The sequence below is a fragment of the Scomber scombrus genome, unplaced genomic scaffold, assembly GCF_963691925.1.
Source record: "Scomber scombrus unplaced genomic scaffold, fScoSco1.1 SCAFFOLD_234, whole genome shotgun sequence".
NCBI classification, from domain to species: Eukaryota; Metazoa; Chordata; class Actinopteri; order Scombriformes; family Scombridae; genus Scomber; species Scomber scombrus.
In genome coordinates, this window is record NW_026910296.1 from 43,517 (window position 1) to 53,187 (window position 9,671).

Below are 9,671 nucleotides of genomic sequence, written 5' to 3' on the forward strand. Positions count from 1 at the left end.
AGACGTGCATGAACGTCTTCAAGCTATATTACTAGTCCGGTTGCTTTTAGATTGAATTTCCCAGAGATACCATGAAGACTAACGAACACACCACACAGGTCAGGGATCAAGTTGTGGAGAAGTTTAACCTTTGTGTCGTCCTCCCGGGTCAAATTGACCCCGTCTGTTTTGACTGTTCCTTCTTTCCTCCCTTCTTCTCTCTTTCTTTCCTTCCTCTCTCTTTCCTCCCTCCCTACCTCCTCTCCTTCCTTCTTTCCTTCCTTCTTTCCTTCCTCTTTCCTTCCTCCCTCCTTTCCTTTCCTCCCTTCGTTCCTTCTTTCCTTTCCTCCCTTCCTTCCTCCCTCTTCTCCTTCCTTTCTCCTTTCCTTCCTTCCTCCTTTCCTTCCTTCTTCCTTCCTCCCTCCTTTCCTTCCTCCCTCCCTCCTCCCTTCCTTCCTTGACTCGAGGACAACAGGAGGGTTAAAGCAGTCATAGGTTATAAAAACACATAACAAGCTTGAACGTCTCACAGACCATCGTTCAATCCATCATCCATCAATGAAAATGGAAAGCGTCACATTATGCACTACTTTGTGTTGGTCCATCACATAAAATCCCAATAAAATACATTAAAGTTTGTGGTTTTAATGTGACAAAATATGGAAAAGTTTTGCAAGGCTCTGTAAATCTTATTTACCGATAAGTCGATGTTAGCCAACAAGGGGAATATCGCCTAATACTGATAATTGGTCGATATATCCGTGCATCCTTCGTAAATTAGATACGATTCGCTAATGTTGTGGTTGTTTACAGTCAGACTCAGACAGCCATAGCAACGGTCAGACTCAGACAGCCATAGCAACGGTCAGACTCAGACAGCCATAGCAACAGTCAGACTCAGACAGCCATAGCAACAGTCAGACTCAGACAGCCATAGCAACGGTCAGACTCAGACAGCCATAGCAACAGTCAGACTCAGACAGCCATAGCAACAGTAGCTATGGAGGTACAGATAATCTTATTAAGTAGGTAACTGTACAGCAGGTTTTATGGGATTTTAAAGCTTCTGTTTTTAAAAAAGAAAAGAAAGAAATTAAAGATAATTTAATGAATTTGTTCTCATTCAAAGAGAGTTTAATGGACTGAGTTACTTTAAAACTATTCAGTTATTTATTTACAGTGATTTCTTTGTTTCCTTGAGGAATAAACAACTAGAAACATGACTTTTTTTCCACCTATGTAACGATTATATTGATTAATAAAGTAGTTTTATGGTAAATAACTGCAGCTGTAATGAAAACAAGGTGAAAGGTGAAGAATTCAACATGTTAGTGGATGTAAACGGATAATAAGCTTAACGTTACTGCTGCAGACTCAATGACTCCAAAACCCTTAAAGGCACAAACACTAAATCACATAACTCATTTATATTATTGATTATTAATCTGTTAATTATAAAAATTAAAGTTATTATTTCTTTCTAATGGACCAAAACCATAAATTCTCATTTTTTAAAATTTATTTGAAAATGAAAATAATTAAACTATCACATTTTAGAGGCTGAAACAAGCTGATTTTTTGGCGATTTTTGCTTTAAAATATATTAAAATAATAACTAGATTATCAAAATAGTTGCCAATTAATTAATTTATCATTGCAGCTCTAGTTTCTGTTTAATCAACACTCAAAAAATCATAACGATATTCAGTTTATTGTCATATATCACAATAAAAAGCATGAATTAATCACATTTGAGAGCAGATTTTTTACTATTTTACTTTTTAAAAATGATTAAAATATTATTAAATTATCAAAATAGTTGCCAATTAATCAATTAATCATTGCATCTAGTTTTCTAGTCTAAAATATTCAATTTACAGTCATATATGACAATTAAAGGCATGAATTAATCACATTTAAGAGGCTGAAACCAGCTGATTTTTTGCCATTTTGCTTTAAAAAATGATTAAAATAAATGATTAAATAATCAAACTTGTTGCCCGTTAATATATTAATCATTGCATGTCTAGTTTTCTGGACTAAAATCTAAATTACAGTCAGTTTAGTGTCATATATGACACAGAAAAGCTTCAAATCTGCACATTTAGGAGATTATTTTCTATTTAAAAAGTGACTAAAATGATTATTTGATTATAAAAAGTCATATATGATAATATTTGACATTTTCACCTTTTAAAAATGAATAAAACAATAATCTGATCATTAAAACAGCTTCCTGGTGAGTTTCTGTCAATCAACTAATCAATAAATCACTGCAGCTGTAGTTTTATAGTCTGATCAACAATCAAAAACACATAAATACTCAGCTTGAGAGGCTGAAACCAACAGAATATTTGCAATTTTCCCTTTAAAAAATGATTAAATCAATTATTAAATTACCAAAATAGTTTTTTAGTCTGATTAAAAGTCTAAGAGCTAAAAGATAATCAGTTTACTGTCATTTAAAAGCTGAAAACAGCAAATAATTGGCATTTTGTACTTAAAAGACTGACTAAATAAATGATTAAACTACCAAAATAGCTGCAGCTCTAGTTTCTAGTGTGCTTATACTCAGTTTACTGTCATGTAAAAGCTGAAAACAGCAAATATTTGGCATTTTCTATTTAAAAAACAGACTAAAACAATGATTAAATGACCAAAGTAACTGCTGACTAATCCATTAATCACTGCAACTAGTCTGATTAACAGTCTAAGAGCTCAATTATATTCAGTTTACTGTCATGTAAGACACACAAAAGCTAAAAACAGCACATATTTAGCATTTTCTACTTTAAAAAAATACTAAATCAATGATTAAATGACCAAAAGAGCTGCTGATTAATCCATTAATCATTGCAGCCCTAGTTTTCTAGTCTGATTATACGACTAATAGCTAAAAGATACTCAGTTTACTGTCATGTAAAAGCTGAATACAGCAAATATTTAGCATTTTCTATTTAAAAAACAGACTAAAACAATGATTAAATTACCAAAATAGCTGCAGCTCTAGTTTTCTAGTCTGATTAACAGTCTAAGACCTCAATTATACTCAGTTTATTGTCATGTAAGACACAGAAAAGCTAAAAACAACACATATTTAGCATTTTCTACTTTAAAAACAGACTAAAAACAATGATTAAAACAAGCAACACAGCTGCTGAGTAATACTGTCAATGGCCTAATCTCTTCATCTGTGCAGCTCCACATATAGTGTCACCACATGAAGTCATGTAATATAATGTAACTATGTTGTAAAACTCAATGCACTTCAATGCAAGTTGCAAGGACAACATGACTTCCCCTTTTTTTTTTTTTTTAATCTCTCTCTGTGTCTGTGGGAGACTGAGAGAGAGAGTTTCACTGGCAGTCACATTTTCACACATTCACTTCCACAAAATAACTGAGTCAGGATCTTGTTGAGCTGATGACAGGTTACAGGTGGGTGGGGCCACTTTGCATTGCTTTAAAAAGTGTGTGTAGTGTGTGTTAATGTGTTAATCATACATCCAGGAAAAAAAGGTTGCATAAGCTGTGCAACACTTAATGGTTAATGGTGCGTTCACGGTCCTCCTCCTCACCCTTGACATAAATAAATAAAACATAATGATGTATAACGTGTACAGGCTTCAAATTGATAACACAAGCTTAGAAGTGTTTATGCTTTTATAATAAACTACTAATTTGACATAAATTGGGTTTAAAGTGTTTATATTAAGCTTTAAAGTCACTTCGAGTTTTTGTCCCAGCTTTGGCAAAATTGGTGTTAGCTCAGTTAGCTTTTTTGAGGATAGCCTCCTCAAAAAAAGCGACTTTATCAAAAGGTTAACTCAACTCTACATGCACACGTTTAACACTTCAACTAAGCTGCTTGTTTTATCTCATATTAATGAGTTTGAGAAAGTTGAGGGGAAAAAATGTGAGTTTTATCCTCTTGTGTTAAGTTAGCGAGTTAGCAGCTTTAGCATGCATGAGAAGCTGCAGAGGGGAGAGGAGGAGGAAAAAAAAGTAGCTTAGTAAGTAAAGTATGAGCAAAGATATAAGTTTATAAATAGGTTAAAGTGTTTACCCCAGGGGTCTTGTCGTTGGTCCGGTGACTTTGACAGTGACTTGTAGCTCGGTTGTAGTCCAGTTAGTGTGTAAAGCTGTGCCTCCAACTCTCCAGCAGCTCAAACTCTCAAACCGCTCAAAGAAAATACAACAACAATATGGCAGCGCCGAGACGCATTCAGGGAAGCCCAGGAGTGTAGGAAAATAGAGATGTTTAAGTTAGGGTTTAGTTTAGTTTAGTTAACAGTTAGAACAGTAAGGGTTAGGGTTATATATAAATGTGTGTGTGTGTGTGTGTGTGTGTGTGTGTGTGTGTGTGTGTGTGTGTGTGTGTGTGTGTGTGTGTGTGTGTGTGTGTGTGTGTGTGTGTGTGTGTGTGTGTGTGTGTGTGTGTGTGTGTCAGTGTGTGTGTACATACTGTATATACATATTTCCTTATATTAATGGTTATATATCCCCAAGGAAGAAAGGGAGGAAGGACAGATGGAAGGGAGGATGAAAGGAGGGAAAAAAAGAGGGAAGGAAGGAGGGAGGGAGGGAAGAAAGGGAGAAAGGACAGATGGAAGGACAGAAGGATGAAAGGGAGTAAGGAAAGATGGAAGGAAGGAAACGAATGAAAAGAAGACAGGAAGGGAAGTTGGAAGAAAGGGAGGAAGGACAGATGGAAGGAAGGAAGGAAGGAAGGAGGGAAGACAGGGAGAAAGGACAGATGGAAGGAAGGAGGGAAGAAAAGAGGGAAGGAAGGACGGATGGAAGGGAGGATGAAAGGAGGGAAGAAAGGGAGAAAGGACAGATGGAAGGACAGAAGGATGAAAGGAGGGAAGAAAAGAGGGAAGGAAGGAGGGAGGGAAGAAAGGGAGAAAGGACAGATGGAAGGACAGAAGGATGAAAGGGAGTAAGGAAAGATGGAAGGAAGGAAACGAATGAAAAGAAGACAGGAAGGGAAGTTGGAAGAAAGGGAGGAAGGACAGATGGAAGGAAGGAAGGAAGGAAGGAGGGAAGACAGGGAGAAAGGACAGATGGAAGGAAGGAGGGAAGAAAAGAGGGAAGGAAGGACGGATGGAAGGGAGGATGAAAGGAGGGAAGAAAAGAGGGAAGGAAGGAGGGAGGGAGGGAAGAAAGGGAGAAAGGACAGATGGAAGGACAGAAGGATGAAAGGAGGGAAGAAAAGAGGGAAGGAAGGAGGGAGGGAAGAAAGGGAGAAAGGACAGATGGAAGGACAGAAGGATGAAAGGGAGTAAGGAAAGATGGAAGGAAGGAAACGAATGAAAAGAAGACAGGAAGGAAAGTTGGAAGAAAGGGAAGAAGGACAGATGAAAGAAAGAAAAAAGGATGGATGGAAGAAAGGGAGAAAGGACAGATGGAAGGACAGAAGGATGAAAGGGAGTAAGGAAAGATGGAAGGAAGGAGGGAAGAAAAGAGGGAAGGAAGGAGGGAGAGAAGAAAGGGAGAAAGGACAGATGGAAGGACAGAAGGATGAAAGGGAGTAAGGAAAGATGGAAGGAAGGATGAAAGGAAGGAAACGAATGAAAAGAAGACAGGAAGGAAAGTTGGAAGAAAGGGAGTAAGGAAAGAGGGACGAAAGGAGGGAAGGAAGAAAGGGAGGAAGGACACATGGAAGGAAGGAAGAAAGGGAGAAAGGAAAGATGGAAGGACAGAAGGATGAAAGGGAGTAAGCAAAGATGGAAGGAAGGAAACGAATGAAAAGAAGACAGGAAGGAAAGTTGGAAGAAAGGGAGGAAGGACAGATAGAAGGAAGGAAAGGAAGAAAGGGAGAAAGGACAGATGAAAGGACAGAAGGATGAAAGGGAGTAAGGAAAGATGGAAGGAAGGATGAAAGGAAGGAAACAAACAAAAAGAAGACGGGAAGAAAAGTTGGAAGAAAGGGAGGAAGGACAGATGGAAGGAAGGGAGGAAGGAAGGAAGAAAGGGAGAAAGGACAGATGGAAGGAATGAAGGAAGGATGAAAGGGAGTAAGGAAAGATGGAAGGAAAGATGAAAGGAAGGAAACGAATGAAAAGAAGACAGGAAGGAAAGTTGGAAGAAAGGGAAGAAGGACAGATGGAAGGAAGGAAGGGAGAAAGGGAGAAAAGACAGATGGAAGGACAGAAGGATGACAGGGAGTAAGGAAAGATTGAAGGAATGAGGGAAGAAAAGAGGGAAGGAAGGAGGGAGGGAAGAAAGGACAGATGGAAGGAAAGTTGGAAGAAAGGAAGGAAGGAAGAAAGGGAGAAAGGACAGATGGAAGGAAGGAAGTAAGGAAGGAAGAAAGGGAGTAAGGAAAGATGGAAGGACAGAAGGATGAAAGATGGAAGGAAGGAGGGAAGAAAAGAGGGAAGGAAGGAAGGAACCCAAAAACTTCCCTAAAAAACGTAACATTCAGGAAAGTTTTTTGTTAGTTTTAGCACTTTGTCTTCTTCTTCTTCTTCTTCTTCTTCTTCTTCTTCTTCTTCTTCTTCTTCTTCTTCTTCTTCTTCTTCTTCTTCTTCTTTTCTTTATGTTGTGTTTTCTATATTTTTTAACACTGCAGCATTTTGAGTTTCACCATAAATAAAAATAAAATTGTTGCAAATTGAATGTTTTATTACTGTTATTACTTTCTTCATCTCTTCTTTATATTCACCCCGTTTATCCTCCACTCTTTTTATTGTTTTCTCTTCTCCGCAGTGTCATCCCTCCTTTAAATTATATCTTCAAAAATCCAATTTCAACTCAATAAATAAGCAGTTAAGTAGTCAGAAAAATACATCAAGTTTGTGTTTACTGCTCCTTATATTCACATCTTTCTTTTCTCTCTTTTCTTTCTCTTTTTTATATCAATTCAAGGCCTTAAATTTGTAATAAAGCCACACAGTGATAACAGTTTAATAAGAAATGAAACTTCTGAAATATTCATGAATCTACAAAAAACCTTTCGAGCAAGTAAAGAGTCTGTCAGTCATTTTAAACTCAGCCAATTGTGCAGAATTTTAAACCTTAAGAAAAAGATTTAAGCATCCTGACCTGAGAAGCTAATCCTCGCTCAAGGTTCCCGACTAACTTTTTTGTGGAGATTTGCCCAGAAGGATCCGCTGACTCAGAAGCCGCTGTGATTTATTTCACCAAACTTTAAGAATGAATGAAAGCTTCAGAAAAAGTTAATAAGTGAACCTTGAGGGGTTTTTTTTTGATTGTCAACAACTCAGTGGAAGGTTTAGTCTACTCCACTATGTTTATTTGACAGCTTTATAATAATAATAATATTAATGCATTTTATTTAAAGGACAGAAGGATGGAAGGAGGGTAGGAAGGAACGAAAACATGGAAGGAAGAAAGAAGGACAGGTGAAAGGAAGGAAGAAAGGAAGGAAGGAAGGAAGGAAGGAAGGAAGGAAGGAAGGAAGGAAGGAAGGAATGAAGGAAGGAAGGAAGGAAGGAGGGAAGAAAAGAGGGAAGGAAGGAAGAAGGAAGGAAGGAAGGAAGGAAGGAAGGGAGAAAGGACAGATGGAAGGAAGAAAGGAAGGAAGGGAAGGAAGAAAAGAGGGAAGGAAGGATGGACGGAAGAAAGGGAAAAAGACAGATGGAAGGAAGGAAGGAAGGAAGGAAGGAAGGAAGGAGGGAAGGAAGGAAGGATGGACGGAAGAAAGGAGAAAGGACAGATGGAGAGGAAGGAAGGAAGGAAGGACAGATGGAAGGAAGGAAGGAAGGAAGGAAGGAAGGAAGGAAGGAAGGAAGGAAGGAAGGAAGGAAGGAAGGAGGGAAGAAAAGAGGGAAGGAAGGAAGGATGGATGGAAGAAAGGGAGAAAAGACAGATGGAAGGAAGGAAGGAAGGAAGGAAGGAAAACATGGAAGGAAGGAAAGAAGGACAGGTGAAAGGAAGGAAGAAAGGAAGGAAGGAAGGAAGGAAGGGAGAAAGGACAGATGGAAGGAAGAAAGGAAGGAAGGAAGGAAGAAAAGAGGGAAGGAAGGATGGACGAAGAAAGGGAGAAAAGACAGATGAAGGAAGGAAGGAAGGAAGGAAGGAAGGAAGGAGGGAAGGAAGGAAGGATGGACGGAAGAAAGGGAGAAAGGACAGATGGAAGGAAGGAAGGAAGGAAGGACAGATGGAAGGGAAGGAAGGAAGGAAGGAAGGAAGGAAGGAAGGAAGGAAGGAAGGAAGGAGGGAAGAAAAGAGGGAAGGAAGGAAGGATGGATGGAAGAAAGGGAGAAAAAGACAGATGGAAGGAAGGAAGGAAGGAAGGAAGGAAGGGAGAAAGGACAGATGGAAGGAAGAAAGGAAGGAAGGAAGGAAGAAAAGAGGGAAGGAAGGATGGACGGAAGAAAGAAAGGGAGAAAAAGACAGATGGAAGGAAGGAAGGAAAGAAGAAAGGGAGAAAAGACAGATGGATGGAAGGAGGAAGGAAGGAAGGAAGGAAGGAAGGAAGGAAGGAAAGAAGGATGGACGAAGAAAGGGAGAAAGGACAGATGGATGGAAGGAAGGAAGGAAGGAAGGACCAAATGGAAGGAAGGAAGGAAGGAAGGAAGAAGGAGGGAAGAAAGAAGGGAAGAAGAATGGACGGAAGAAAGGAAGGAAGGACAGATGGAAGGAAGGAAGGAAGGAAGGACAAGAAGAAAGGAAGGGAAGAAAGAAAGGATGGACGGAGAAAGGGAGAAAGGACAGATGGAAGGAAGGAAGGAAGGAAGGACAGATGGAAGGAAGGAGGGAAGAAAGAGGGAAGGAAGGAAGGAAGGAAGGAGGGAAGAAGGAAGAAAGGAAGGAAGGAAGGAAGGAAGGACAGATGGAAGGAAGGTAGGAAGGAAGGAAGGACAGATGGAAGGACAGAAGAATGAAAGGGAGTAAGGAAAGATGGAAGGAAGGAAACAAACGAAAAGAAGACAGGAAGGACAGCTTTAGTTTTTTCTCTTCCTCTCCCATTAATCACTCATGACCCCTCACACTTATCTGCTGACCCTTTGGAGGGGCCCCACCCCTAGGTTGGGAACCACTGGACTAAACTTTTACTTTTCTACCAGATTATATGAGATCTTCTGGATCTATTACAGCCTTTTAAAACTTTTCTTAAAAGGTTTCTTATAGCTCAAAGTTATTTCATAATTCATTCTCATGGTTCAAAGAGGAAAAGAAAAGACAAGCAGCTGATACGGCTGCGTAAGCTTGAAATAGCATAACTTATCTATCTGTTGCATGGCGACGGCTGCTTCCGTGTTTCCGGTAGATTGGCAAAGAACATCACCATAATTTGACTATCCGTTTACATCCTCCCCCCCCTTTCATTAGAATGGGGGCCTCCACAAGGCTGTTAGTGACACTCAGTAGTGAAGAGGTGTTTTAGGGCAAGAAGCAGCACATGGCTGATGATGAATATGAAGATGAAGATGAAGATGAAGATGCAGGTGTGAAGAGAACCCAGGAAACAAACCCCGTCCAGCTGTATCTGCTGTAATGAATCAAATCTCTCCTTTAGTGTTCTTCCTGCGTCACACTTTGATTTTACGATGTTTGCAGTTTGTTTTATTTAGTTTATTACATATTTCTGCATGTCGATGTTTACAATCTATCTTAATTTGTGTTTCCTTCCTTCCTTCCTCCTTTCCGTCTGTCCTTCCCCCCTTTCTTCCCTCCTTTCCTTCTTCCTCCCTTCCTTCCTCCTCCCTCCTTTCCTCTTT

The 9,671-nt window shown here is 39.3% G+C and overlaps 1 protein-coding gene across 1 annotated transcript in view; it reads right to left on the minus strand.

Annotated features, from left to right (window-relative positions):
• Positions 1-4,164, minus strand: part of plekhf2 (pleckstrin homology domain containing, family F (with FYVE domain) member 2) — a 31,903-nt gene extending 27,739 nt beyond the window's left edge. The window contains exon 1 of the mRNA XM_062415066.1: positions 4,046-4,164. The gene's annotated coding sequence lies outside the window, so the exon portion shown is untranslated. The remainder of the gene's footprint in view (positions 1-4,045) is intronic.
• Between the last annotated feature and the right edge of the window lie 5,507 nt (positions 4,165-9,671).